The 23,800-nt window shown below is 42.0% G+C and overlaps 1 long non-coding RNA gene across 1 annotated transcript in view; it reads left to right on the forward strand.

The window, feature by feature from the left end:
* Positions 1-23,800, forward strand: part of LOC144753241 (uncharacterized) — a 335,228-nt gene that overhangs the window by 79,825 nt on the left and 231,603 nt on the right. The window contains exon 2 of the long non-coding RNA XR_013594257.1: positions 22,524-22,800. This is a non-coding gene — a long non-coding RNA (uncharacterized LOC144753241). The remainder of the gene's footprint in view (positions 1-22,523; positions 22,801-23,800) is intronic.

Here is a 23,800-nt window from a genome sequence, read left to right on the forward strand (position 1 = left end):
CGCGGAGAGACCCCGGGGCCGTGGGGCAACGAGGGCAACTGACCTCGTGAATCAAGTAGCTTCCAACCACGCCGAGGCAAACAGCGAGACGGCAGTGGTCAAGAGGACTAATCAACAGCGTGTCCAGCCCCCAGGTGTCCGCGGTGCGTCCGGTGCAGCAAGAGGCAGAAAACATGGTGAGGGGCACTTATGTTCCCCTCACCCTGCCTGGCGCACCGGACATGACGCAGCACGCCCACGACCTCAGAGGGGACTCCTCCCTTGGCCAACCCCCCCATGGAAGGGAGGGGGGAAAGCCCAATGCTACTAGAGGGCCAACCTCCTGAGTTGCCCCCTGCGCTGGCCTCGGACAGCCGCAGAGTCACATGGTGCTGGGCTAACCTGCCGCCGGCAGGAAGATTAAGCAAGCTGTTGCCCAGAGTCACATGGTGCTGGGCAGGAAGATTAAGCAAGCTATTGACCAGTCACATGGTGCTGGGCTAACCTGCCACTGGCACCGGGGATCGAGCTGTGAACTTTGTAGTATGGAGTCAGGCACCATGGCCGCTGCGCCACACCTCTTCCACAATATATGTGCTTAGAGTGGACAGTTAGGAACTGAAATCAAGACATCTGCTTGTCATACATATACTTTGGCACTTTGCAGTGTCTATAACTACATAATCTACATTGGTGCTGTGGCGACTGCTGCACGCTTTCGATCAAACACAATGAAAACGTTTACAATGGCAGTAAGATGCTCCTGGGCACACCACAAATTAGCAAGTTTGTGAAGGAACAAGTGTTTTAGCAAATGTACTCGGGGACCGGTTCAGAGAATGTGACGCTCCCCTGTTGGACACCCCATCTTCTGTGAGCAGTAGTGACGAGCTGTAAAACTTTCTAGCTCGCAGCTGCTTAGCTAACCCTGCAGGCCGAAAGGCAGCCGTTGCCCTCAGAGCCAGAGACACCACAGTATAAAACAAGAATAAAACAGGTAAAACTATTTATGACTGCCCGGATTCTGTGCACATTTTCAGAACTCAGCTTTGACTCAGTCAAACAGTCTGTGCGCTGACGCCAACAAACACATAAATATCATGGGTTTTGAGCCTATGTGACTGACAAGAGTCATGATGACTGTCTGACCTTGTGGTAAATGATGGCAAATAAACCTCGTATAATTACTATTGTAGCTTGTTTGAGGGAATTTTATTTAATTGTGATAATGTTGTGCTTTTATGTGAGCTATGGTGGATTGTGTGACCTGATCCCTGAAGTTTTTCGGACACCTGCTAAAATTCAAATGTACCCCTGACAAATTGCTTACTGCTTCAAACGGGTTACAAAATGATGGCACAGCCCGGCCGGCACAAACAAGTAATCAAAGGTTAAACACTGTGGCCACAAAAAGAGGTTAACGTTTCTCTCAGGGTCTCCTTGTTGTCCAAAAATATTAGTTTCCTTGCAAAGAATGAATGCCTGGAAATGCTTCTGTTCTACTCTGTCCAGCTTTTCATTTTTCAGAGACTGGAGCTTGCTAGCATCTTCCATACATGGCCCCGCCCAGTGCCACTAACAAGTGCTCTTTCTGTCTGCGTGTGTGTATTTATGTTGCATACCTCATCCGAAAGGTAGCAGTCCGAGATGGTGAATAAAAAAATAATAAATATCGGAGCCATAGTTCAGCTCTAAAAATAGCGAGTTCAAGGGTGACTGACAGAATGCCATGGAACAGTGTTTAACTACGGTTTTAGCAGTTGGCCTGTACCCTGTCGGGTGATGTCTACACTTTCACAGTTGCTTTATAAACCATTTTGCTTCGTCAACTTTTCTTCAAAATGCACCATTTGCGCTCTATTTTCCCCCAAAACTTTCGTCAGGGGAGAATCTCCCCCACCCCCTTATGACATTCGCGCTCGCTCCGCTCACTCGCAACGCATCAATCATCCGCAGCTTTTACGCGCCACCACTTTCAAATGTCACTAGCCGCCACAGTATGTAGCGTCCGTGTGGTAAGGTATGTCTGATGTATAAAATTGTGTTGGGTATATTTAAGTCAGGCATTGGAGCTCACCTCCCGGATGCTTTCACGTGCTCTTAAAAATTCCTGCTCTGCTAGCGATTCCATAACTACAGCATCCCACTTTCTGTGTACAGGAAGAGTCCCTCCTGGATTGTTGTCCAGAAGGGCCCGATACAGATGGGACACTATTCGTCATCCTAGGGCAGTGTCCAGTCTGCCCAGATGTCCGAGTGAAGGCTGGGGTTTGCGCAGTACTGCAGCAGTTGTGGCAGAGACTGAATGAGCTTGACGTGACGCCATGTTATCTTGGTTGTATTTATAGCGCTAACTCTTCCCATAGCACTTCAAGCCCTTAAGGTGGAGCAGAAGAGGGATGGGGGACAAGAGAACAAGGCGTAATGTGGAAACAACTTGATGACATATGTATAGTTGAGAGGGATGAAAGAAACTTGAACCCAGCTGTACTAAGGCTTTGCAGTGTCGCAAACTGATGCCATGCAATCAGGGCCAGATGCCTGCCCTTGCTCGTGAATGTGCATAAAATATGTCAACATGAGGTCCCTTTTGCTTTCAAAGTCTACTCATTGGCTGGATCAATCAGAGCCATGAGTGGCCACTGGCACGGGTGGAAGGAAATGCTCATGTTAAACGTTGTCCGGCGCTCTCTAAAGTGCACAATCAAAGCGCCGGCTACTCTTTTCAACAAGCCTTGGCATAACGTTGCTCGGCTCTCTAATGTGCACTATGAAAGCGCCGGTCATTAATATACTTGTTTCCAGGAAAAGAGTATATTAATGGCCGGCGCTTTGATTGTGCACTTTAGGGAGCGCCGAGCAACGTTTAACATGAGCATTTCCTTCCACCCGTGCCACCAAGCTGATTGCTGTAAGTAATTTAACAACAATCAGCTTGGTGGCATGGGTGAAAAGTACATATAAATTAATCTCTCGTCATCAAGCACCAGCTCACTTGGAAGTACTTACTTTTTTATATGGCGGAGTCTCTTCTTTACCGGAGCCACCCACCCAGGACGAGCAGTAGTAGCAGGCAGCCTCGGCCCTCGCACCAGAACATGAGGTGTGTGTTGCGTCGTCGTCGTGTCGCAGTCCGAATGTCCGACTACGGACTACAGTTAACGCTTCCCAAATCCCGTGCCTCGATGTGACTAAGCCAATCCGGACGCTGCCCCAGCAGTGCCAGGATTGGCTTGGGCAGGGGTACACACCCGCCCATTAGGAGACCTGGGGCTGCACCATGAAGCAACCCCTGCTCTTATAATCTGCAGGCTAATGCGCATGCGTGCCGTGGGCTGGTCAGAAAAATGACGAGCCTAGAACTGAGCATGAGCACTAACAGCCAGATTCATGAAGCAGAAATCGGCCCTTTGCGAGCGCTTTTTTTGCATATGGGATTCATCATCTCAAATGCAAAAATCGCAGATTTTGAAATCGCTAAATTGCGAGGAATTGCATTTAAGGAATCTCTATTTCAGATTCCTTAAATACAATTCATGAACCATTTCAGAATTGCGAATTCGCAATTTTTGGCCGCTATTTTCGTGGTAAATAGCGAAAACTTAGAAAAATGCAGTTTAGTGCATTTTTCTATGTTGGATGTTACACACACACGTCCTTTGGACATGTGTGTGAGCAACACCAGTGTAAATCACCATTTCAGGGGTGCTACAGGGTGTCCATTGGACACCCTGGCACCCTTGAAATCGCCTCCTTATTTGCGATTTGCTAATTGCTAATCGCAAATAAGGATTGACTCCCCATTCATTCCTATGGGCCTTTTAGCAATTAGCGAATCCCAAATAAGGAAGATGTAGAAATCGCTATTAATTTTGCGATTTCTACATGCATCCCGTTTTGCGAGTCTTTAATAGCGATTCCTTAATAATCGCTATTAAGGACTCGCAAAAGAGGAGCATGATGAATCTGGGGGAAAGTGCGCTACACCCGTCGTCACCACCCCCCCTTGTCCTGATGCTTGCTCGGGGCCGGGCGTCGCCCGGTGATCGTCAGTGAGCTCATGGACTTCAAGTAATACACATGTACGTCTGCCAGACGTACAGGAGTATTACTTTGCATTAGTGAGGCAACGCCCCAGCGCCGCAATGGACGCACCGCCGCTGCAGCCCGCCTAACTCAAATGAATTAAAAACCAGTACCCTAGCCCACATTCTGGCCACAGAAGCGGTATAAAGCAATTGGACCCACCGGAGGACCCCAAAGTCCACTCTGATATGCTGCAGAACCAGCCACATATACAACCATTCCACTGAGTCGAAAGCTTGCTCTATAACGAGCAATGCCAGGGCATACTCTTCCTCCATGAGGCACGGAGCGTGCCAGACATGCACCAAGAGTCTCAGATTATGAGTGATGCTACGCCTCGGGACACACCTGGTCTGATCTGGGTGTATAAGGTGAGGCATATGTGAGAGAAACCAGGCTGCCAGGATCCCACTGAAGATTTTCACGTCCAAGTTCAGCCTGTAAGAGCTAGCTAACAAGGGATCTCTGTCAGGTTTTGATATCATAGCCACCACTGCCTCCTGCATGGAGGCCTGTAAAGAATGAACCTCCAGTGCCTCCCTATATACCTCTAAAAGGCAGTCAACCAGCAGACGGGCATACCAGTGATAAAACTCAGCCTGCAAGCAGTCACTCCCAGGGCTCTTAGCTGGCTTGAGACGCCATATGGCCGGCAAGAGTTCATCCTTAGTAATCCGGGCATCCAACGCAGCTGCTCTCTCCGGTTCCAGTCTGGGTAGCACCAAAGAAGTTGGGAAGTCCTGTATGACCTCCAGTGGTGGAGACACTTGTTTTCTATACACGTTAGCCAGATGCGCAGCCAGGACCTCGAGAATCGCCCCCTGAGTATACACTATTTCCCCATTGCCTTCCTGAATGTGTAATATAGTTGTCGTGGGCTTCTCCTGTTTTACCAGTTGGGCAAGTAAAGCCCCAGTTGTGTCCCCCTCCATGTGCAGGCGCTGTCAAACGCAGTGTGGGTAAATTGTTCTAATTTGCACCACTTTTCCAATAAAGCTCAATCTCCAACTTGCCCAATTCTTTTTCCTAAGTTTTTATATCTTGTTCCAGATGTCGTCATACCCTGTAGGTTGTTTTGATATAGACCTCTCTGAAAACAACTTTCTTGGCCTCCCATTCAAGTGCACGACTCAAAGCGGACCCCCAATTTTCCTCAAAATAGCACAAGGTTTCCGGGACCATGCCTGCAAAGGGGGGATCGGATTATGCCTCCGCTCTAAGGTGCCATAATGGTATTTTCGGCGTTCACGGGTTCCCCCTAAACTCAGCAGGACAGGTGAATGATCTAAAAGGTATCTGGGTAAATAGGTAATCCCTTTCACCTCAGGGGAAAGCTCAGATGAGAGGGAACTATAGTCCAGGTGGCTAAAAGTACCAGACACCAGGGCATGACATGAAAACACTCTCTTGGTAGGGTAGCGGTCCCTCACACGTCTGCAGGATATACTTTAAGGTTCCAGTCATTCGTGGTTTAGTATGCGCTCGGGGGAGGGGGGGTTCTCTGTCCAATGACCGATTCCAATTACAATTAACATCACTTACCAATATTATCGCTGCACCTAAGTAGGGGGTTGCAGCCGCCAACACAGCAGGAAAGAAGGCAGGGCAATCAGTGTTAGGGGCATAGATGGTAAGTATACATAATTCCTTCACCTTCATTTTACCATGCAAAACAATAAATCTCTCCTCGAGATCTGCCACATGATATAAATAGTGAAAGGGAAAGCCTGGTGCCACCCATATGAGGGCCCGTCTTGCAAAGCTTGAATAAGAGGTAGCGTAGAGCTGCCATCTCCATCTCTGCAGTATACATGGCAGTGAGTCCCCCCAAAAGTGCGTCTCCTGCAGGCATGCAACCGCCACCCCATAACGTTTCAATTAAGCAAATACCCATCTGCGTTTTTCAAATGTGGCTATTTCACGGACATTCCAGGTGAGTACTTTTGTTACTGAGGAGCCATGATTCATATAGAATTCTCGCTCCCTTCCAGCCCATCCCCTTCACCTCTTGCAGTCCCAACTCCCAATGGGAACCCTCCAGCAATGCAAACATGATAATCAGACACAGAGATATCAGAATCAACCCACACCCTTCTAGAATGAGAACCTCATGCTCAAAGCCAACAGCCCCCTTCCCTTGGGTAGTACAGCCAACCCCTCCCCCCTGACACCAGAGAGAGTAAGGATTTAAACGTGCCACCCCATTGCCCACCCAAATCCCGAAAAAAAAGAAGTACAAACCACACCACCATTTTAATCATTCCGAGTTATAATTCTGATCCTTACTATGATATGTGGTGCAACAATCCCCAAATGTTGGTGTTACACTAGTGGTTGGGTAGCTGGCGGGGTGCAAGGCTGGCACCTCTAGCTCCTCACTCAGGTACCAACCTCTGACGGGAAGCCCTCCGTAAACAATATTTCACTACATAGTGTAGGAATAATCCCCATATATAGTACCTTATGCAGCATCCCCCCTCCCTTAACATTTCCAGGGCTCCCTCCCATTGCCAACTAAACCCGGGTTGTCGCTTATCTGTGCCACCCAGGCATGCCCGTATGTCCCTGCCAATGTCCCAAACTTTAACTGGTAGCATCCTCGGTCGAGCTTCAATCAATCACTTGCCACTTGGGGTGCCCCATCCGAGTCAGGCACAGTCTCCGAGGCCTGCATTGCCCCTTCAGGGCAGACTCAGATCTGCCCCGGGCTCCAATCTTTGCTGCGAGATTTCCAGTGATTTGGCCGCTTCCGGTCACAGGCAGACCTGCCCGACATCGACGGTCGGGATGTCTCTGTCGAGGGCACCAAATAGGCACCCAGATACCCAAGAGAATCAAGCCAATTACTCACCTCCATTGCTGAAAAAAGGAACAAAGCTTACCCATTACATTAGACCAGCAGTTTACCTGGGAAGAGGAGGCTGTACTTAAGATTAATGTCCCGGAGACGTTGTTTGACCTCAAGGAACGTTTTCCGCTGATACTGCACACGTTGTGTGTAGTCTGGGTAAAATGAAATAGGGTGGCCCTCAAACAACAACGAATGGCGTGCAGGACAGCGCCTCGATCCAGGTAATTAAAAGCTGGGCAATAATAGCTCTTGGTGGCGCACCAGGTTTAGGTGGGGATACAAGTGCCCTGTGTGTTCTCTCAATATAATTTTGTTTTGAAAGTCTGTTGGGGGCCAGGGCGGTGACAATCCAATCTTACTAAAACAACTCACCCAAAGGCCCTTCCGCTTTCTCAGGGAAACCTACAAAGCGCAAATTATTCCTGCATGACCTCCCTTTAGAATCCTCTGTCCGGTCATCTAGCCCCACCACACGCTTCAGAAGCTCAAGGACCATGTCCTGGAGGGAGCAGACCTCAGTTTGTAGCGTATATACGTTGTGTTCAGTGGTGATCACCCGTTCCGATACTTTACGCAGGACGCAGCTCAATAAGTTGACCTAAATAGCAAGAGTCGATTTTGTGTACCATTTCATTCTGGGTAGTGTGGATTGCCGGCAGCACATCCACCAACAAAGGGGTCAACTTTTCTGTTTGTGATGTCTCCTCGGTGTGGTGAGCCATACTTGTCTCTTGTGACCCTAGACCCGATGGGGGCACAGGCTGCATGTACTAATGTTTTTTGTTGCTCTGTGCTATCTGATTTCCCCTGTCCTTCACCATCATGGGCTCACCAGGAAGTCAAGCAGTCCAGTGATCCTCTGGGACCCCCGCCCCTGCCGAAGCACGGGCGAGTGCTTCCCAAACGATCCTCCAAGGATGTCACGTCACATTGCCACAAGCACCTGGCCACTCGAGGACGCCACATCACAGGTACTTATGACTTCTACTGGCCGGGGGCCCAGTTTCCTCTCTTGATTGGTCTTGTCGCCCTTCTCCCAATGTTCTCCTGGGGCTTAATCAAGAAGACGTTCAGTGCACCTTTCTCCGTCTGATCCCAGGAAGCAATCTTAACTCTCTAGCAGTGGCCCTCCACACCTGGGGGTTCCCATACCTAAGATCAGGTTCCTCCTCTAGTGAGTGCCTCACGGTTCCAGGATCAAGGGGCCCAGCTGTCCAGGACAGTCCCGTTCCTTGCAGGCCCCCAGGCAGCCCCTCTCCCGGTCTTTCCTGGCATCACAACCACCTTGCCGGCCACCAGCCAAAGAGCCAGCCCACCCGTCTCTGTCTGCTTGGCCCCGGTCCTACATGTCAGTCCACCCAGTATCACGGACTCTTCACTGCCGCAACCCAGGTCTCCAGGTTCACTGCAGGGACCTGCTGCCATCTCTGCAGGTCCTGTCTCAGCGTGGATTTTAAGCCTCCCAGTTGGTCCCGGCTGCCATGTAAATATCTGCACTATGCTGCTATGTTAAGCCACACACATGGAATGGACTCCTTGGTGTTTAGATTGCCCACCGCCAATATCTTCCCCACCGCACCGCGGGCCTCCACCGCCCCATGCTGCCGTGCAGCAGCTGTAGAAGGCTCTCCGTCTCGGCTTCGCCCACCGCAGCCTGCTTCCTGTGCTCCTCCCCCCAGCCCTTATGAGGAGAAAAATGGCACTGCTTAGCTGCTAGGCCACAATTCCGCAGGAGTTAATTTCACCCGGCTGGTGGCCTCTTTCAGTTTCCCTCAGTTTTAGGGGAAATCAGCAGTTCATTTAGCTTAATTAGTGAGGGGGTTCACTACTAAGGTACTTCAGGATACTGCTGGATTCCAATAATGTTGGCGGTAGAAACGTCTGGTCTGCCATCTTGTCAGGTCACGTCCCTCCCTCTAAATGTCTCTTAAAAGGACAAAGCAGTGATATTATGCAGCTATAGAATTTGCTGACTTTTGCCACATAAATTACCATTTTCTTGCTACATAATTTAGTGATCCCTGTTGCATAGTTAAAGCCTCCAATGTCGTATAATCCCAGTAGTCCTGGTTAAAGTGTGCCAAGGGAATGCCACACATGCCACAAATGAGCAAACTGCAGACTTCCATGCCTGGAAAAGACTCCACCCTCAATCTGTCTCCCTCAAACAGAAAACAAAAGATGTCATCCAGACTCTGGACTGACTGCAGCGTGGCTGTCCAGGCTAATGCCTCTGGTTTTTGCACCACTGAATAGCTCTGGTACTGATCATTCCATATTAGCTCCTTACTACAATCTCTGTTTGCCACCCACCCATGCACTTTCACTCCACGTCGATTCTGGAGCTTATTCAACTTTTTGCAGCAGTTGAACCCAGTGATTCCTCCATTACAGCTCACGGTCTACCAGTACCCTTCTTTTTGTTTTGCCCACTGCCCCATATCCCTCATCGAACTCTAAGCCCTCATTTGCATGCAGTGTGTCCACCCAGGTTCATCAGTAGTGCCAGGTGATCCTGCCCAATTCAGTCTACACTCCACCAATTCCCCAAATCCAGTACTTTTCACCCACAGGATTTCACCTTCCTCTTCAGCATGATTATGAAGGAATTTCCTAATCAGAGCCTCTCTAGATATTTCAGATTATTTTTTAACTAGCCAAGTCTTTGTGTGCCATGGATGATTTATTGAAGTCTGAATCCATATGTACTTGATGAACTTCGATCCATCATGCCCATTGACTGGTCAGACCACCATCTCATATTGTTTAATATAGAGATCTACCTCAGATCCCAAATAACCCCCTCCGACAGACTCAAGCATTGGGCCAGGAACTTAAAGCAAATCTCAATGACAGAACTGGAGACAAGGACCTCCCGCTCACACAGTTGAGGACCTCATTGCCCATTACAACACGGCAGTATCTGCTGTTCTGGAACAAATGGCACTGCTCAAACTGAAGCAGTCTAGATCTATCCAATCTAAATTTTGGTTCAACTCCGGTCTTAACAATGAGAAGAGATAACTCAGACAGTCAGACAGGTTATGGAGACAAAAGCCATCTACAGTGAACCTCTTACTCCTAAGAATGGCACAGCTTTCCTACAAGTAACACATCTTCAGAGAAAAGCCACTTTCTTTCGCAACCAACTTGACCACGCTAAGAAAAGACCCAGAGAACTCTTCCAAATTATTAAATGGCAAACTACCCTTTCCTCCCCACACGAAACAAAAGCCACCACTGAACGCTCTGAAGAAATTGCCAACTTTTTCACTGATAAAGTTACAAAAATTGAACAATCCCTCATCCAGGTCACAAATCTGACATCCCTACCAACTTTCCCCTCGGCCTCACTCCCCTACATGGCAGAATCCCCTCCTGGTGTAACCAAGTACCGTATGGCCTATATAAAAACTAATTTCAACCTTGATCTCCTTCAACTGAAAAACAAAGCAGATTTTGGTCCAATTCTTAACCTATGACTGAAAGTGAAGTCTTCAATATAATTGCAAAGTTGAAGCCCACATCCCACAATTCGGATCGTATACCTTTCACAATAGTTCAAAACCTCAGCCATATCATTGCCCCATTCTGAACAAAAATCATCAACTCATCTCTCTCATCAGGTAGTTTCCTGACTGCCTCCAACTAGGCCAAATCATACCCATACCCAAAAAACCAGGTGCTGACCCCAATGACCTCAATAACCTCGGACCTATCACCAACCTTCCATTTCTAGCCAAAACATTGGAGAAATGCGTCCTACAACAACTAAACCAACACATAGAAGAATTCAACCTCCATGACACTTTCCAATCGGGGTTCAGGAAAGGCTGAAGGTGATGCATGCCTCCTAAACCTATTTGACCTATCGGCTGCCTTCGATACCTTAAATCACCCTGCTTTACTTGAGACTCTCAAGAACTGTACTTGGATCAATGGCACAGCCCTAAGATGGTACACATCTTACCTGCAACATCGCTCTCAACAAATAAAAATCAACAACTGTTTCTCAAAACCAACACTAGTTCCTCATGGTGTACCCCAAGGCTCAACTCTATCCCCGGCCCTTTTCAATCTCTTCATGGAACCCCTTACGGTTATCCTGAACAAAAATCATCTATATGCTGATGACACCCAAGTCTATTACAAAATGAATTCACCCATTGACATCCTACCTCTGAGTATCACACTAATCAAGATACAAACTTGGCTTAATATCAACCACTTAAAGCTGAACCCCAATAAAACTGAACTACTACTTTTCTCCCCAAAAAAGAACCTGCTACCAATCCAAGTGTTGGCTCAAGAATTTGGACACTCCAAACAGTTCTCTAACACTGTCCAACACCGTTAAGTCCCTAGGTATCACCCTGGACAGAAACATGTAATTGAAAGCCCACATCAACAACTCAGCCAAAGGAGCACTCCTCACACGAAAACACCTCAAGAAAATCCAACCTTTCATTCCCTCTGAAGATTTTAAGACAGTAGCGCAATCACTTGTCCTCTCAAAACTGAATTATGGTAACGCCATTGATCAAGCAAGGTGAAGAACAAGATTTTGTTCAAACTTGTGAAGTCAAATCTCCTATAACCGTAATTAAATTATTAAGCTTGTGGTGAAAATTACTAATCAACTTAGTTTAAGAATACTTTCATCAATACACGTGGGATAAACTAATGTGCTTTATGTTGCAAACGCAAAAGAAAAAATAATAAACTAACTTTGTCTATTGTCTTTGTCAGTATTAAATGCGGCTGTTTAACTAATGGCATGTGCTTATTTTGTGTGCTTATGTTATGTCTTTTCTGTGACAAAAGCTCTAGGAGTTCGTGCAGTTCCTAAAGGAGAAGTAAATATGATGCTGCCTGATTGTGCTTTTGCTAGGTAACATAATTAACAGGATTAATTAGTAAAGGGGGTGGGTAACAGAATGGGTCTCAATTCTTTAATTAATTGATGTCTTGTGTTTGTTTAATAATAGTTTCCAAAGTGAGGCCTAAAGGTGGTTCAGAAAACATGGCTGACAGAGCTCAGACGCAAAACCTTGTTCAGAGTGAAGTCTTTACAAATGCGTAGCTGTGAAGATTTTTACTGCATTGTCATCGTTAATTGAAAAAGGCAGTTCTTTGGCTGAGTTGAACGTGCTCACGGAGAAAAGGCTCAAGGACAGAAACCTAAAGTGTCTGCCAAGGCTAGGAAGTAAATGTTTGAAACTCGAGGAAAAGTAACTTTCTTAAGGAAGCTGAAAGATGTGGAAATGAAAGACAATAGGGCTTATGTGAAGCCTGGACTTGGTCAAGAATCGGAGATGACCTAACATATTTTATCATGGACTGACACAGGACAGCCAATGAAAAGCTTGGATTTGCTTAAAAGAATGTAAGATGTAGAAAGTTTAGCTAGAAAGAAAGGTATAAAACCTGACACCAGGAGCAGGGAAAAAACTCTCTTCTTTCTGATTCCTGAATGACGTGACATGCTGTTGGACTTTTGGCGCATGTAAGGACAGCAGATTTTAATTGATTTTTCCTTTCTAGGTGAAGAGAGAAATAGACAGGGAAATAGATTTAGGGAATGGAAACTGTTATTCTGCTAATATTTCATGTTTCTGAGCTTGCTTTGAAGATGTCAGTTTATTAATTTGTTTCCTTATTAAAATGCTGCTTTCTTAATTGCTTATAAAATAAAGATTTTTAAAACATAAATGCTTTTTCTTAATGAAAAATAAAGTTAATAAAATTAGGTTTGAAAAGACAAGCTGGTCTTGTTTATTCATGATCAAGTTACCATCAGTTGATCCAATCACCTTGGTGGTCTGATTGTCACATAATAAATGTTAAAACCATGGTAATAATAGTTAAACTGCAGTTGTATATAATTATGTAAATAATATGTGAGTAGTTTAGTTAATCATACCACCTGATTCAGTCGCTCAAAAGTTGTCTCATTGGTAGTATGGGCCTTTATATGTGTTTCATGATTAATGGTGAGTAATGAGGTGATAGGTAGCGTTACTGAAACAGTTTTTCAATAGGAGCGCTGGATCACCATCTTCATAGGAACTCCAAAAACTCATTGACCCCCTTAAGTTCAGTTCTCAACATGGCAGCCCGGCTAATAACAGGTTGCAATTGGTTTGAGCACATCAAACTAGCCATCAAGAGCCTCTATTGGCTCCAAATTGAAGGAAAATGTTTCTACAAGATCACTTGCATCACCCACAAAGCCCGTCATACACATAACCCCAACTATCTGGAGAACAAACTTTCAAAAGCTGGTCGAGCCAGATCTCTAAGGAGCTTCAAAGCACTTCTTCTCATCCTACCAGATTTAAAAAGAATTCCTCCCAGACACATTTTTTCTCTGGAAATGCTCCCACAATATGGAACTCACTCCCTAATGACCTGCGATGCAACCCCTCGTTTTCCTGTTTCAAACGGGACCTTAAACACCTACTGCTCAATAAATACTTTAACACGCACCCTAACTGAGCTATGTTCTCAAGCTCACACCCACTCTGCCTTGACCAGTTGTAGCGGTCAAATTTGTCTTTCTGTGGTCCACTGTGTCTTGTACATTTTTTAGCTGAAGCGGTTCCTATGTTTGCATGCTGTAACTACTGCTGCGGCCGAACGATTTTCTTTGTTTTTTTGCAAGTCCTTCAATCTAATGATCTCGCATTATATGTAAAGCAGTCTGATACCTTCGGGTCTTGCTACCGCTAATAAAAACATATAAATAAATAAATGAACGAACGCTATAATCAAAATATCATGCAATTTGTAAAGCACTGCATAGCCAAGAGCTCACCTTCAAAGTACAATAAACAGCAATTTCATAATAAATAATGAAAAAATAGAAACAAATGAGCAAGTCGCAGATGTAAAAAATAAGATACAATAAATACCACATAGAATCAAAAACTAAAAAACCTAAAAGCGAAGGAAGACTTAAAGATCATATATATTGTGAAAATCATCTAGAGGTGTTATATTGTAGTATAGTAGATGTAAGACTGAGTAAAACCCAAACACTAATATGAGCTGTGACATTTTAAACCTGGTATGACACTTTAGCAATATGCACTTTAAACGAATAACCCTCTATTTTCAACAAGGATATGGGAAATTATATTGATATGGTACGTTATCATTCGGCAAAGGAATTTTAAAGATTACATTAAAAAAAATCTTGACCGATGATGCAGGACTAGGATCACACCATAGAAACGCTATGTCCTATTTCAATATATGAGAAATCAAGGTAAGCAAAATGGAACAAAGACCATTATGATAATTTTTACCATTTGATACAAGATGCATTTCTCAAATAAACATTTAAGAAATCTCAAAACTAGCACTTTATTTACTTTGAGCTATTCATGGATAATACCATAGTCTACATTTCACTAAATGTGTATTTTGCACTATAATATCGCAATTTAGGGACAGAAATTGCACTTGTACACTAGAATTTTTAACATGAGCATATGAGAAGGATGATCAAATAATACAGAAACAGTTCGAAATATAAGATATCTTTAAAAAGAAATATAAGAGATTAGCACAATTGAACTACTGAACACCTATAATGCTGTTATATATCGAGTAGATCAGATTGTAACATATCAATGTTGGTACCTGCAATAGCTAATCAAATTGTGACACTTTCTGTACAGCAACCAAATTATATTGGCGATGTTTTAACATCATTGTTCAGTTTTGAGAATTTTTTGATCTCAACATAAATCTGTGATTCATATGAAATATCAGCATGAATCAGGTTGAATGTGTTATATCAGTGATTGATGACTTCGGTTCATGTTATTCATGGATGCAATAGAGGAATTTGAATATATTTGCACTGCATTAGACTCAGTTAAAAATTAGATTACAAAGAAACCTAAAATGGTGGGCCTTGCCACTCGTTGTTATGGTATTATGCTGTCACTGGAAGAAGATACTCCTACTCTGGCACCTATATCGTCTTACTTCAAGTATTATTGTTAGAGGAATAAAAAATCCAATTTCTAGTCACACAGTGAGTCCTTAAGCAAGGATTACCAACTAAAGAAACTCTTATTCATTTTACTTTTTGTTATCTGCAGACAATTCAGCTAAATTCATTTGGACCGAATCATGTTCTAAAATTTAATGAACCATTTGCCATTTTGAACCATTATGATCTTAGGTCACAGTTACTTTATTTCTACTCATCACTGGTTTAATTAGTATGAATTAGAGGATATTCTATTCTGTTTGGGTCACAAATCCTTTTCTCTCTGGTGCACGTTTTGTGGTCTCAGTTCACTTTTTGCCTCAGAACATGGGTGCTCTACCACTGATACAGACTATACACATATAGCATGGTATTTTTTCTTTTTACATTTTGACTGACCTGTCAGGTATTGTTCTAATAGTGCTGTAGTACTTGGCATAGATAAGGAACATTATAAGTCTGCTATGGTGGTCTCGCTCTGATTCACTTTTAAGTTTTGCTTGTACCATCACATCACGCAATGCATGTAACTCATGTATGAAATGAACAGATTTTATATATCAGTTGCTCTCATGCTGTTTTCATTATTTGTTTAGTACACAAACCTTGAAGAAGTCCCACTGGGGATGAAACACGTATTGACTGATCATCGTGTACTTGACGGAAGTGTGTAAACACAATAAAGACGACGAAAATATATCACATGACCTTGGACTTATGGACTTTTCTGGTTATTTGTCCTCAAACAGTATTATTTAAATAAATTGTTGCAGTTCTCCAGTGTATTGTTTTATGATTTAGTGGTTTGTTATTCTTTGGAGTAACACCATCATTGCCCTTACATATAGCAGGGGTGTGTACTATGGCAGTACCAGTCTTTGAAAATGTATTATTTCTGAACACGTTCTATTGTGTGACATCTTTTAGTTATTGTCGCAGCTACCTCTCTGTATTTAACATATATACAAAACTCACTCCACAACCCAAACACCTTCCTGCAACACCTTTTCACTCCAAAAAATGGAAACATTTACTCCAAAGCTGCTTGGTGCAATACTTAAGTCCAAAATGTTTTGCAGGGAAAGTAGAAGGGTTCTACAATATACTATAGATATGATTACAAAACGAACTGAAAATTATGCAAAATACTTATTAAATCATAACATTTAAATAACAAATGTATTACTATAATTTGTATTAGTCATTTTTTTTACATTAAAATAAATTTAAGATACACTGTAAAATAAAATCACAAAAGAACGAAGACAAAATAAAAAGGAACCAGAATTCAAAAATACTAATATAAAAAATCCTACAAACATGAAAAAAATAGATACAACTTTCAAAAAAGCAAATAATATTTACATTTCTACCTCTAAACCAACAAATATAAAACATGTGAAAAATAATCAGCAATTAAACTCCATTAAAAGAAAATTTGAAAAAAACTCATCAAAAAAAAATGTACATCCCAACTACAGCACAAAAAAGTTTATAAAAACTCTTACATTTGCAGAGTAGGGAAAGCATTGGACTTTTGAGGGGGTCAGATTTAGCATTCCACTCAACCTAAGCAACAATAGGGAAAGTGTTAGACTTTGTAGGATTCAGACGTGTTCTTCCCACTCCAGCCTAAACAACAGTAAGGAAAGTAGAGGACTTTGGAGGGATCAGATGTATTCTTCTCACTCCAACCTAAGCAACAAAAGGGGAAGTATTGGACTTTGGAGGGGTCAGATTTACTATTCCAACTCCAATCTAAGCAAAAGTAGTGACAACGTTGGATTTTGGAGGGACCAAATTAAGGATTCTCCCTTCAACCTGTGCAATAGCAGGGCAAGGATTACACTTTGGGAGGTCAGATTTAGTATTTCCACTCAAACCTATGCAACAGTAGGGAAAGTGTTGGACTTCAGAGGTGTAAGATTTACTATTCCCACTCCAACCTAAGCAAATATAGGGAAAGTGTTGTACTTTGCAGGGTAAGATATACTATTCCTAGTTCCACATTTCTAAAACAAATAGAAACAATCTAACTATGTATATCAAAAGAAAGTATATGAAAATAGTTTAAATTAATATATTAAAACATATAAATTATTTTTAAAATTATAAAATTATAAAATAAAATCACAAGTTAAAAAATTACATTATAAAAATATCAATTAAAATGTGTAAACAACAATACAATACATAAAAACAAAAACAACTTTTTAAAATAATATATCTTTTAAAAAGTATAGTTGAAAAATACCCTCATACTTTGTTACAAGCTCAGCAACTCACCAACATAATAAAATGTAACAAGCATAACAAACATAACCTATTAAAAATGTTAAACAACAAAAACGTTTAGCAATAAACATGCACTATTGTTTGTAAGTAACCAAATAGTCATAACATTTACTTGAGCAATTACTTAAAAAAAGAATTATAAAAAAACTAAATAACCAATTAAAAATGATTTAGCAATAAACCATACACATATATATGTGTACACATATATATATATATATATATATATATATATATATGCACCTATGGCAGGCCTTAACAATCCTGAAGGCAGAGTGCTTGGTTTTATGTGAGATGGTGCTCTAGATATGTATGAGTGAGTAAGATATACCATAACCAAATATATAACAGTGTTATACATGTGTGCGTCTGTAATATCAATACACTTTATTATAATAAAATAAAATAGAAATACACTAGATAAATATACTTTAAATAAATTAACTACAATGTTGATTATATCATCTATACTGCTTTACAATTATTGATTGACTGTGCTTTAAATATAAAAATGTAAGCTGTGACATGATAACTGTGATATGCATCTTGTTTTAACTGCAAAATGAGCTACAAAATCTATTGCAATACAATCATATCTTTTCTGATATTAAAGGATTTTTTTAGTATCCATCACATTTTTATTTTTATTTAAAAATGTAAATATGGACCAAGTTACACACCCATGCCTCAGTTACATATTTTCCTATGACTATTCACAAAACTATAAAAATGCATGTACAAAGGTTTGTGAGTACCAAACCATGTAAAAAAATAATTTCAGAGCCTTTTCAAACTCAACACACTTTTATGTCCGTTATTAAATATAGTAAAACAATCCCTAAATATTAAAAAAATGAAAAACTAAAAACTTATATATTAAATGAATTGAATTAATTCATTGAAACCAATAAATACTTTACACATATAATCTAATTGCAGAGAACTACTTCAGAGCCACTTCTGCCCCCTACCCCACCAAACCTCTCAAAAACCACTCGATGAGGCCAGTGCCAATGGCCAAGGGTGTTTTCACCACCTCTTTATGGATATTGGCTGTTCAAAGCCTCCAAAGACAAGCTGAAAATCCACACTTTTGCGATAGTTTCATGATTGTTTTCACTGCCTCCGCGTGATATTGCTTCCGGGTGACCGTGTGAAGGGAGCCAAATTCGTGTGGCACACCGTGTGAGTTGACAGGTCTGGAGTTGTCATAAGGCAGCGTGATACTGGTACTTTCTTTATAAATTAATGAGACGTTTCTCTATTGCTGGGTTGCTTAGACGTAACTTAGCCATTTGTAGTGAAGTAGAAATTGATTAATAAAGTACGTTTTGTCTAAACGGAGAACAATGACAAACATAAAAGCATGTCTGTTTTTCAGCATCAACCGGACTAGATACACTTGTACATTTCGAGTAGTGGTCGCTCTGTGGAATCATATCATGCATTGTAAATATATGTATTGATGTTTCCTTTCCAAAAATCAGATTCCATCTTGAAATCACACCCATGAGGCCTGCTACGAACGGAGGGCTTGTGAGTCGTAATGTAAGCGAGGAACTTGGACCTCCTAATCCCCTTGTTTTATAGCAAAGAAACAAGCACTAATTGGGGTAAAAGAGGGCCCTTGACACCCCTGGATCCCAGTGGCAATGCACCTGTTGTATTACTGATAGCTACACGCTATGCACCCATTATTGTGTGAAAAGACGAACAACATTTTACTGTAGACGATTTCCATTGAGTAAAGTTCAGTGCCTGCTGTATCACACTTTATGGCTGCCAATTGGCCCAATGTCAATCAAGTGTGACGCCTTCCACCATTTCCTGGTTTTTAACAAACACTTGCATTCTGGGACTTGAAGTTCTCTTTTCACACAGTGAGCAGGGGCTCAAAAATTCCCGGGGCCTCGTTTATGAAAGCCTTGCGCCACCGATGCGTCACTTTTTCCCATGTTCAAAGTGACGCACCGGCGGCGCAAGGCCTTCATAAATAAGGCCCGCATGTTAGGTGCTGTTGGCTACAAAGCCAGGACTGTCTAAATTGGCGCACAGTGTATAGGATCACTTAGCAGCTATTTTAAAAAGCCACGAGCTAGATTCAAATTGGAAACATGGGGGCAGGAAAAAACATTGTAATAGTATGCATTATTTCTTATTGATTTTCAAAATATGGCTTCTCGAAAAAATCCAATATCCAATGTTTTGTCTCCGGAAGAAAACATGTAATCTGGGTCAACGGTTCTATATCAAAGTGTAATTTGCAATTTTCACAGTTAATTGAAATTAGTGGTAGTCGGTGTTTTCTCGGAATGAACTACACCTAACAGCGGTAATTGGTGACAAAATAAATCTGCTTTGTTGACAACCATGCAAGCCAGCGTTTCTGACGATGGGCCCTGCTTGCCAACTAAAGCATGAATACAGACAATGGCGTACCTGACGCAGTTCATTATGTTAAGAGCAGTAATTTCAAGGTAGAGTTTTCTTTAAGCCAGAATAGCACTTTCATGACACACAGAAGCCTGAGGGCAAATATGTAGTGTACCAACCTCTCGAGGTTTGATGAGTGACAAACTGTCCTCGGGTGTAACCAACAACATTCTTCTGGCACTCCTCGAACTTCGAGATGTGATAGGCAAAGTCAAATGTAGCTGTTTCTCTCCATTGGCAGAGGAGACATAGGTGATTCTATTATATTAGATTGAACCATTTAATATAGCACTTACTACCCCTATGTGAGGCACTGAGCAGCTTGCTTAAATGCAGCCGTGGCCCGTGCAGATAAGAGCGGTGGGGCCGGGGGGTAAGAAGAGGTGGGGGAGAGGGATTTCGACGGACGATGAGCAGAGAAAATGAAATAAAAAAATGTGTGCCCTGGTCACCGTCTGTCGAAATCCCGCCTCACCCGGCCACACCGCCCCACCGCCATTACCTGAATGGGCTGTGGCTGCTTATATGAATGTGCTATTCCATGTAAAGTGTGTGATTTGAAGGATGTTGCAATAGCGGTCGGTCGTGGGAGTAGCTGCCGGGCGGTGACGTGGGGAGGGGGAGGGTCAGGGTGGGGGTAGTAATCTATGGATTACGGAGGATTACAGGTAAGTAAACATATAAATAAATAAAACAAATTTTGTTGCGCGCACTGCATCCCCAAATGCGATGCAGTGGACGGAACGAAATTCGTTTTATTTATTCATATGTTTACTTACCTGTAATCCTCAATAATCCATAGATTACTACCCCCCACCCTGCCCCTCCCCACGTCACCGCCCAGCAGCTACTCCCACCACCGACCGCTACTGGGATGTTGTCTCTGTTTTGATACCATATGTGAAGTATTTCCATATCATGCTTGATGACCACCGACGTGCAGTTATTGTGTTATGTGAAGCAGCGCATAGCGGTGTGTTGGATGATGAAGTATGAGAGGAAGACACCCAGTTTTATGGTTTTCAGTATGCTGGTAGATTTTTACAGCTCTGCCGGTCCCTTTATGGTATTTCATATGATATTGTCTGCTTAGCTGGTTACTGCACTGGGTTGTCCAATATGATATTTTGTGTATAGTTGTGTTCCTGAGTTGGCATGGTTGGAAGAAGTAAAAATTGGGGAAATCTGTTGGGATGGACCTTTTTAATTAACATTACATATCTGAGTGTCTTTGTTTGTACAGATAGTTGGGACTTGCCCTGGTGGACTATATTAAAGTTCTCCAAATTGTTCAGCAGTGTATGACAGATTTCTTCAGTCATTTCATGCCTGTTCATTTGGTGATGGCTGTTTTTTTATGGCTGTACAGTGCTGGCTATTGACAACACTCATAGCACATATGTCTTATGTAAATTTGAGAGGTACAATATACAACTTGAGGCTGACCGCTATTTATTATGGCATTAGTACTATTGTGGGCCGTAACTATTATATATGAAAGTGCATAATTATATAATGAAACAGTGAACAATAGATCAACCCTTCTTAGCTTACCCGAATATCAAAAGCAGTTTGCTGGTTGAGTTCTTTGCAATTTTTCGATTGTAAGCTGAGGATTGCTCTTGAGAGTGTAACTGTTTTGTGGACTCTGTTGCTGGAATGCGGGTGGGGCAGTTATCTAGGAATTAGCCATATTTCCCACTGTCTTCAGAAGTGTGTATTCTCCTGGGTGCTTCTAATGTTGGCTAGTAGCGAATTCCAGAGCTTGGCAGCTTGTACGGAGAAAGTAGTGCCTCCTACGGATTTCTTATTGCAAAGCAGTATAATTATAAGTGGTGCAAGCCTAGAGTCCAGTGTTCTGGTTGGTTTGCTTGGCTTGAATTAAACTTGTAGGTATAGCGGTCCTTGTCTTTGGGAAGCTCAGTGGAAAATGCAGAGTGCTTTTAAATGACACTGGAAACAATTCAGAGCCCTAGCCTTGCTTACCAATCAGAACCCAAACCCTAAGCCTTAATTCCAATTGATACTCTAGCTTGGGAGCCAATCAGAACCTTAGCCCTAACAACCAATCAGAACACAAACCCTAATCCCTAAGTCTAATAGAAACCCTAGCCCAAGGAGCAATTAGAACCCTAGACCTACCACCAATTAGAAAACAAACCATAAGCCCTAGATCCAATAGAATCCCCTACCCCTGGGAGACAATCAGAACGCTAGCCCTTGATGTTTATAAGGATATCTGGACTCCCCTGTCTCTGATGAAGGGTGTGTAAACAAATTACTTGTTTTGCCTCATTGTTGTCATAGTTGGGACTGAGGAGCGATAAATGATTACCTATGTCAATTGGTTTGGCTCATCGTGAAATTCTCTGCAACAAAATCAAGCAATGGCAAAGCAATAGGTCTAAACTTTGCAATGGTTACTTTTTTTTACTGCAAGAATATTAAAAAAATCATGCTGCTGCCTAAATATAGTGGCAATATGCTTGCATAGAAATGTGACCAATAGAAATTCCTGCAATACTTGTATATTAATATGTTAAGAGAAAGCTAAAGTTATAACGTATATCAGTGTGAAGCCGATGATATGATATATAGGTGCAGACTAATGTTTAGACATTTATGCATGTAACAAGAAATTATATTCATACTGGTGTATTTTGAAATTACATCTTTTACGTAATCATTTGCAATGTATTTGTTTGTAAAGAAACTGCATTTGCTATATGTTTAGAAATGTGCACATAACCTTGTGCACCTTCACTTTGCAATGTTAGTTTCATCACAAGGTCATGTTTCTAGTATAACACTTAATTTACATTTAACATTCAATGTAGAATGTGTTTGCTTGCATTCTTTTTGTTTCTACTGCAGATGTGGACAAGCTTCAGAATTTAGTGAAGGAGGGTTTTTGCTTTAGAAATATAGCAAGGTATTTGAAGCCGGATTTTGGCACGGAGAAACGCAGTAATGAGCAAGGAGGCGAGTTCTCATGGAGGAGGAGAAAACTGGCTAAGGACCAATGAAGTAGCAACTTATTGATGTGGAAAAGATGGTGCCAGTAGCCAATTTGTTCCTGGATCGTGGAAAATTATTGGAACTGATCATGTGATTTAACTTGAATGCAGACTAATATCTTAAACTGGAACGGGTGAGTAGTGCGCTATACAAGTATCAATTTAACTTATTAAGGTTCGGAGAGATATCTTAGGACTTCATGAGGCACAGACCTCCCCTTCTGCTTTGTGTGGTTTCATGCTACATGACCTTTGATTGGAGTTTCTTCTACTGAACACTCTGACAGACGACACCTTTCTATAATTCTTTCTTACCCCATACTTAGTTTAGGGTTGTCCCTTTTTAGGTAGAGTAAGGAGAGATAGCCTGCTCATGCTTACTTTTGATATCCAATTGATACAATTTAACGTTCAATTCTTTTACCTTATTACTTGCATCGTCATAACAAAATTAGTTGTATGCTTTTTGTTATATAGGGTAAATCTCTTTAGGAGATTTTGACTCATTCTGTTTGTCCTATATTTCTATACTGTAATGCTTAGACTGATTTATATCAATTTGTTTCTGAATTTATAATTACATTTTACTAATCCCAATTTTAGTTGTTGAATAGGTATTGTGTAACCAAATTGGTTATACTGTAATGAGACTTGTGTTGTTTTCTCCCTCTTACCTCTCAAGCAAATAAAAAGACAATCTGATTGACTAGGGATGTTTAAGTGGGCCCGAGCTTTCTCACAGGCAGTTATACTTTGAACAGGTATAAAAATCCTTTTTAGTTTTTCATCACATCAAAGGAAATTGGATTCATATTGGTGCAAAGGAAAGATAGAATTGGAATTGAATTACAGTAACCTGAAGATATAGTTTAAACAAAGAATAATGACAAAACATTAAAAAAGAAAACGATTGGAAAGGAATAAAGAAATGGCAAATACATTATAGGCATTGACCCTAACGTGCATTTTTTTTTTAAAGTGAACGTGAACATGTGATCAGGAAAATTACCATCACTCATAGTGCAAGAGAACCACTGGCTGAAGTAAACATAACATAACATGTGCATTTGTAAAGCGCACGTTCACCTAGGGGTGTCTTGGCACTGAATAACAGATTTTTATTATTACCCAACT

Source organism: Lissotriton helveticus, chromosome 5_1 (assembly GCF_964261635.1).
Source record: "Lissotriton helveticus chromosome 5_1, aLisHel1.1, whole genome shotgun sequence".
NCBI classification, from domain to species: domain Eukaryota; kingdom Metazoa; phylum Chordata; class Amphibia; order Caudata; family Salamandridae; genus Lissotriton; species Lissotriton helveticus.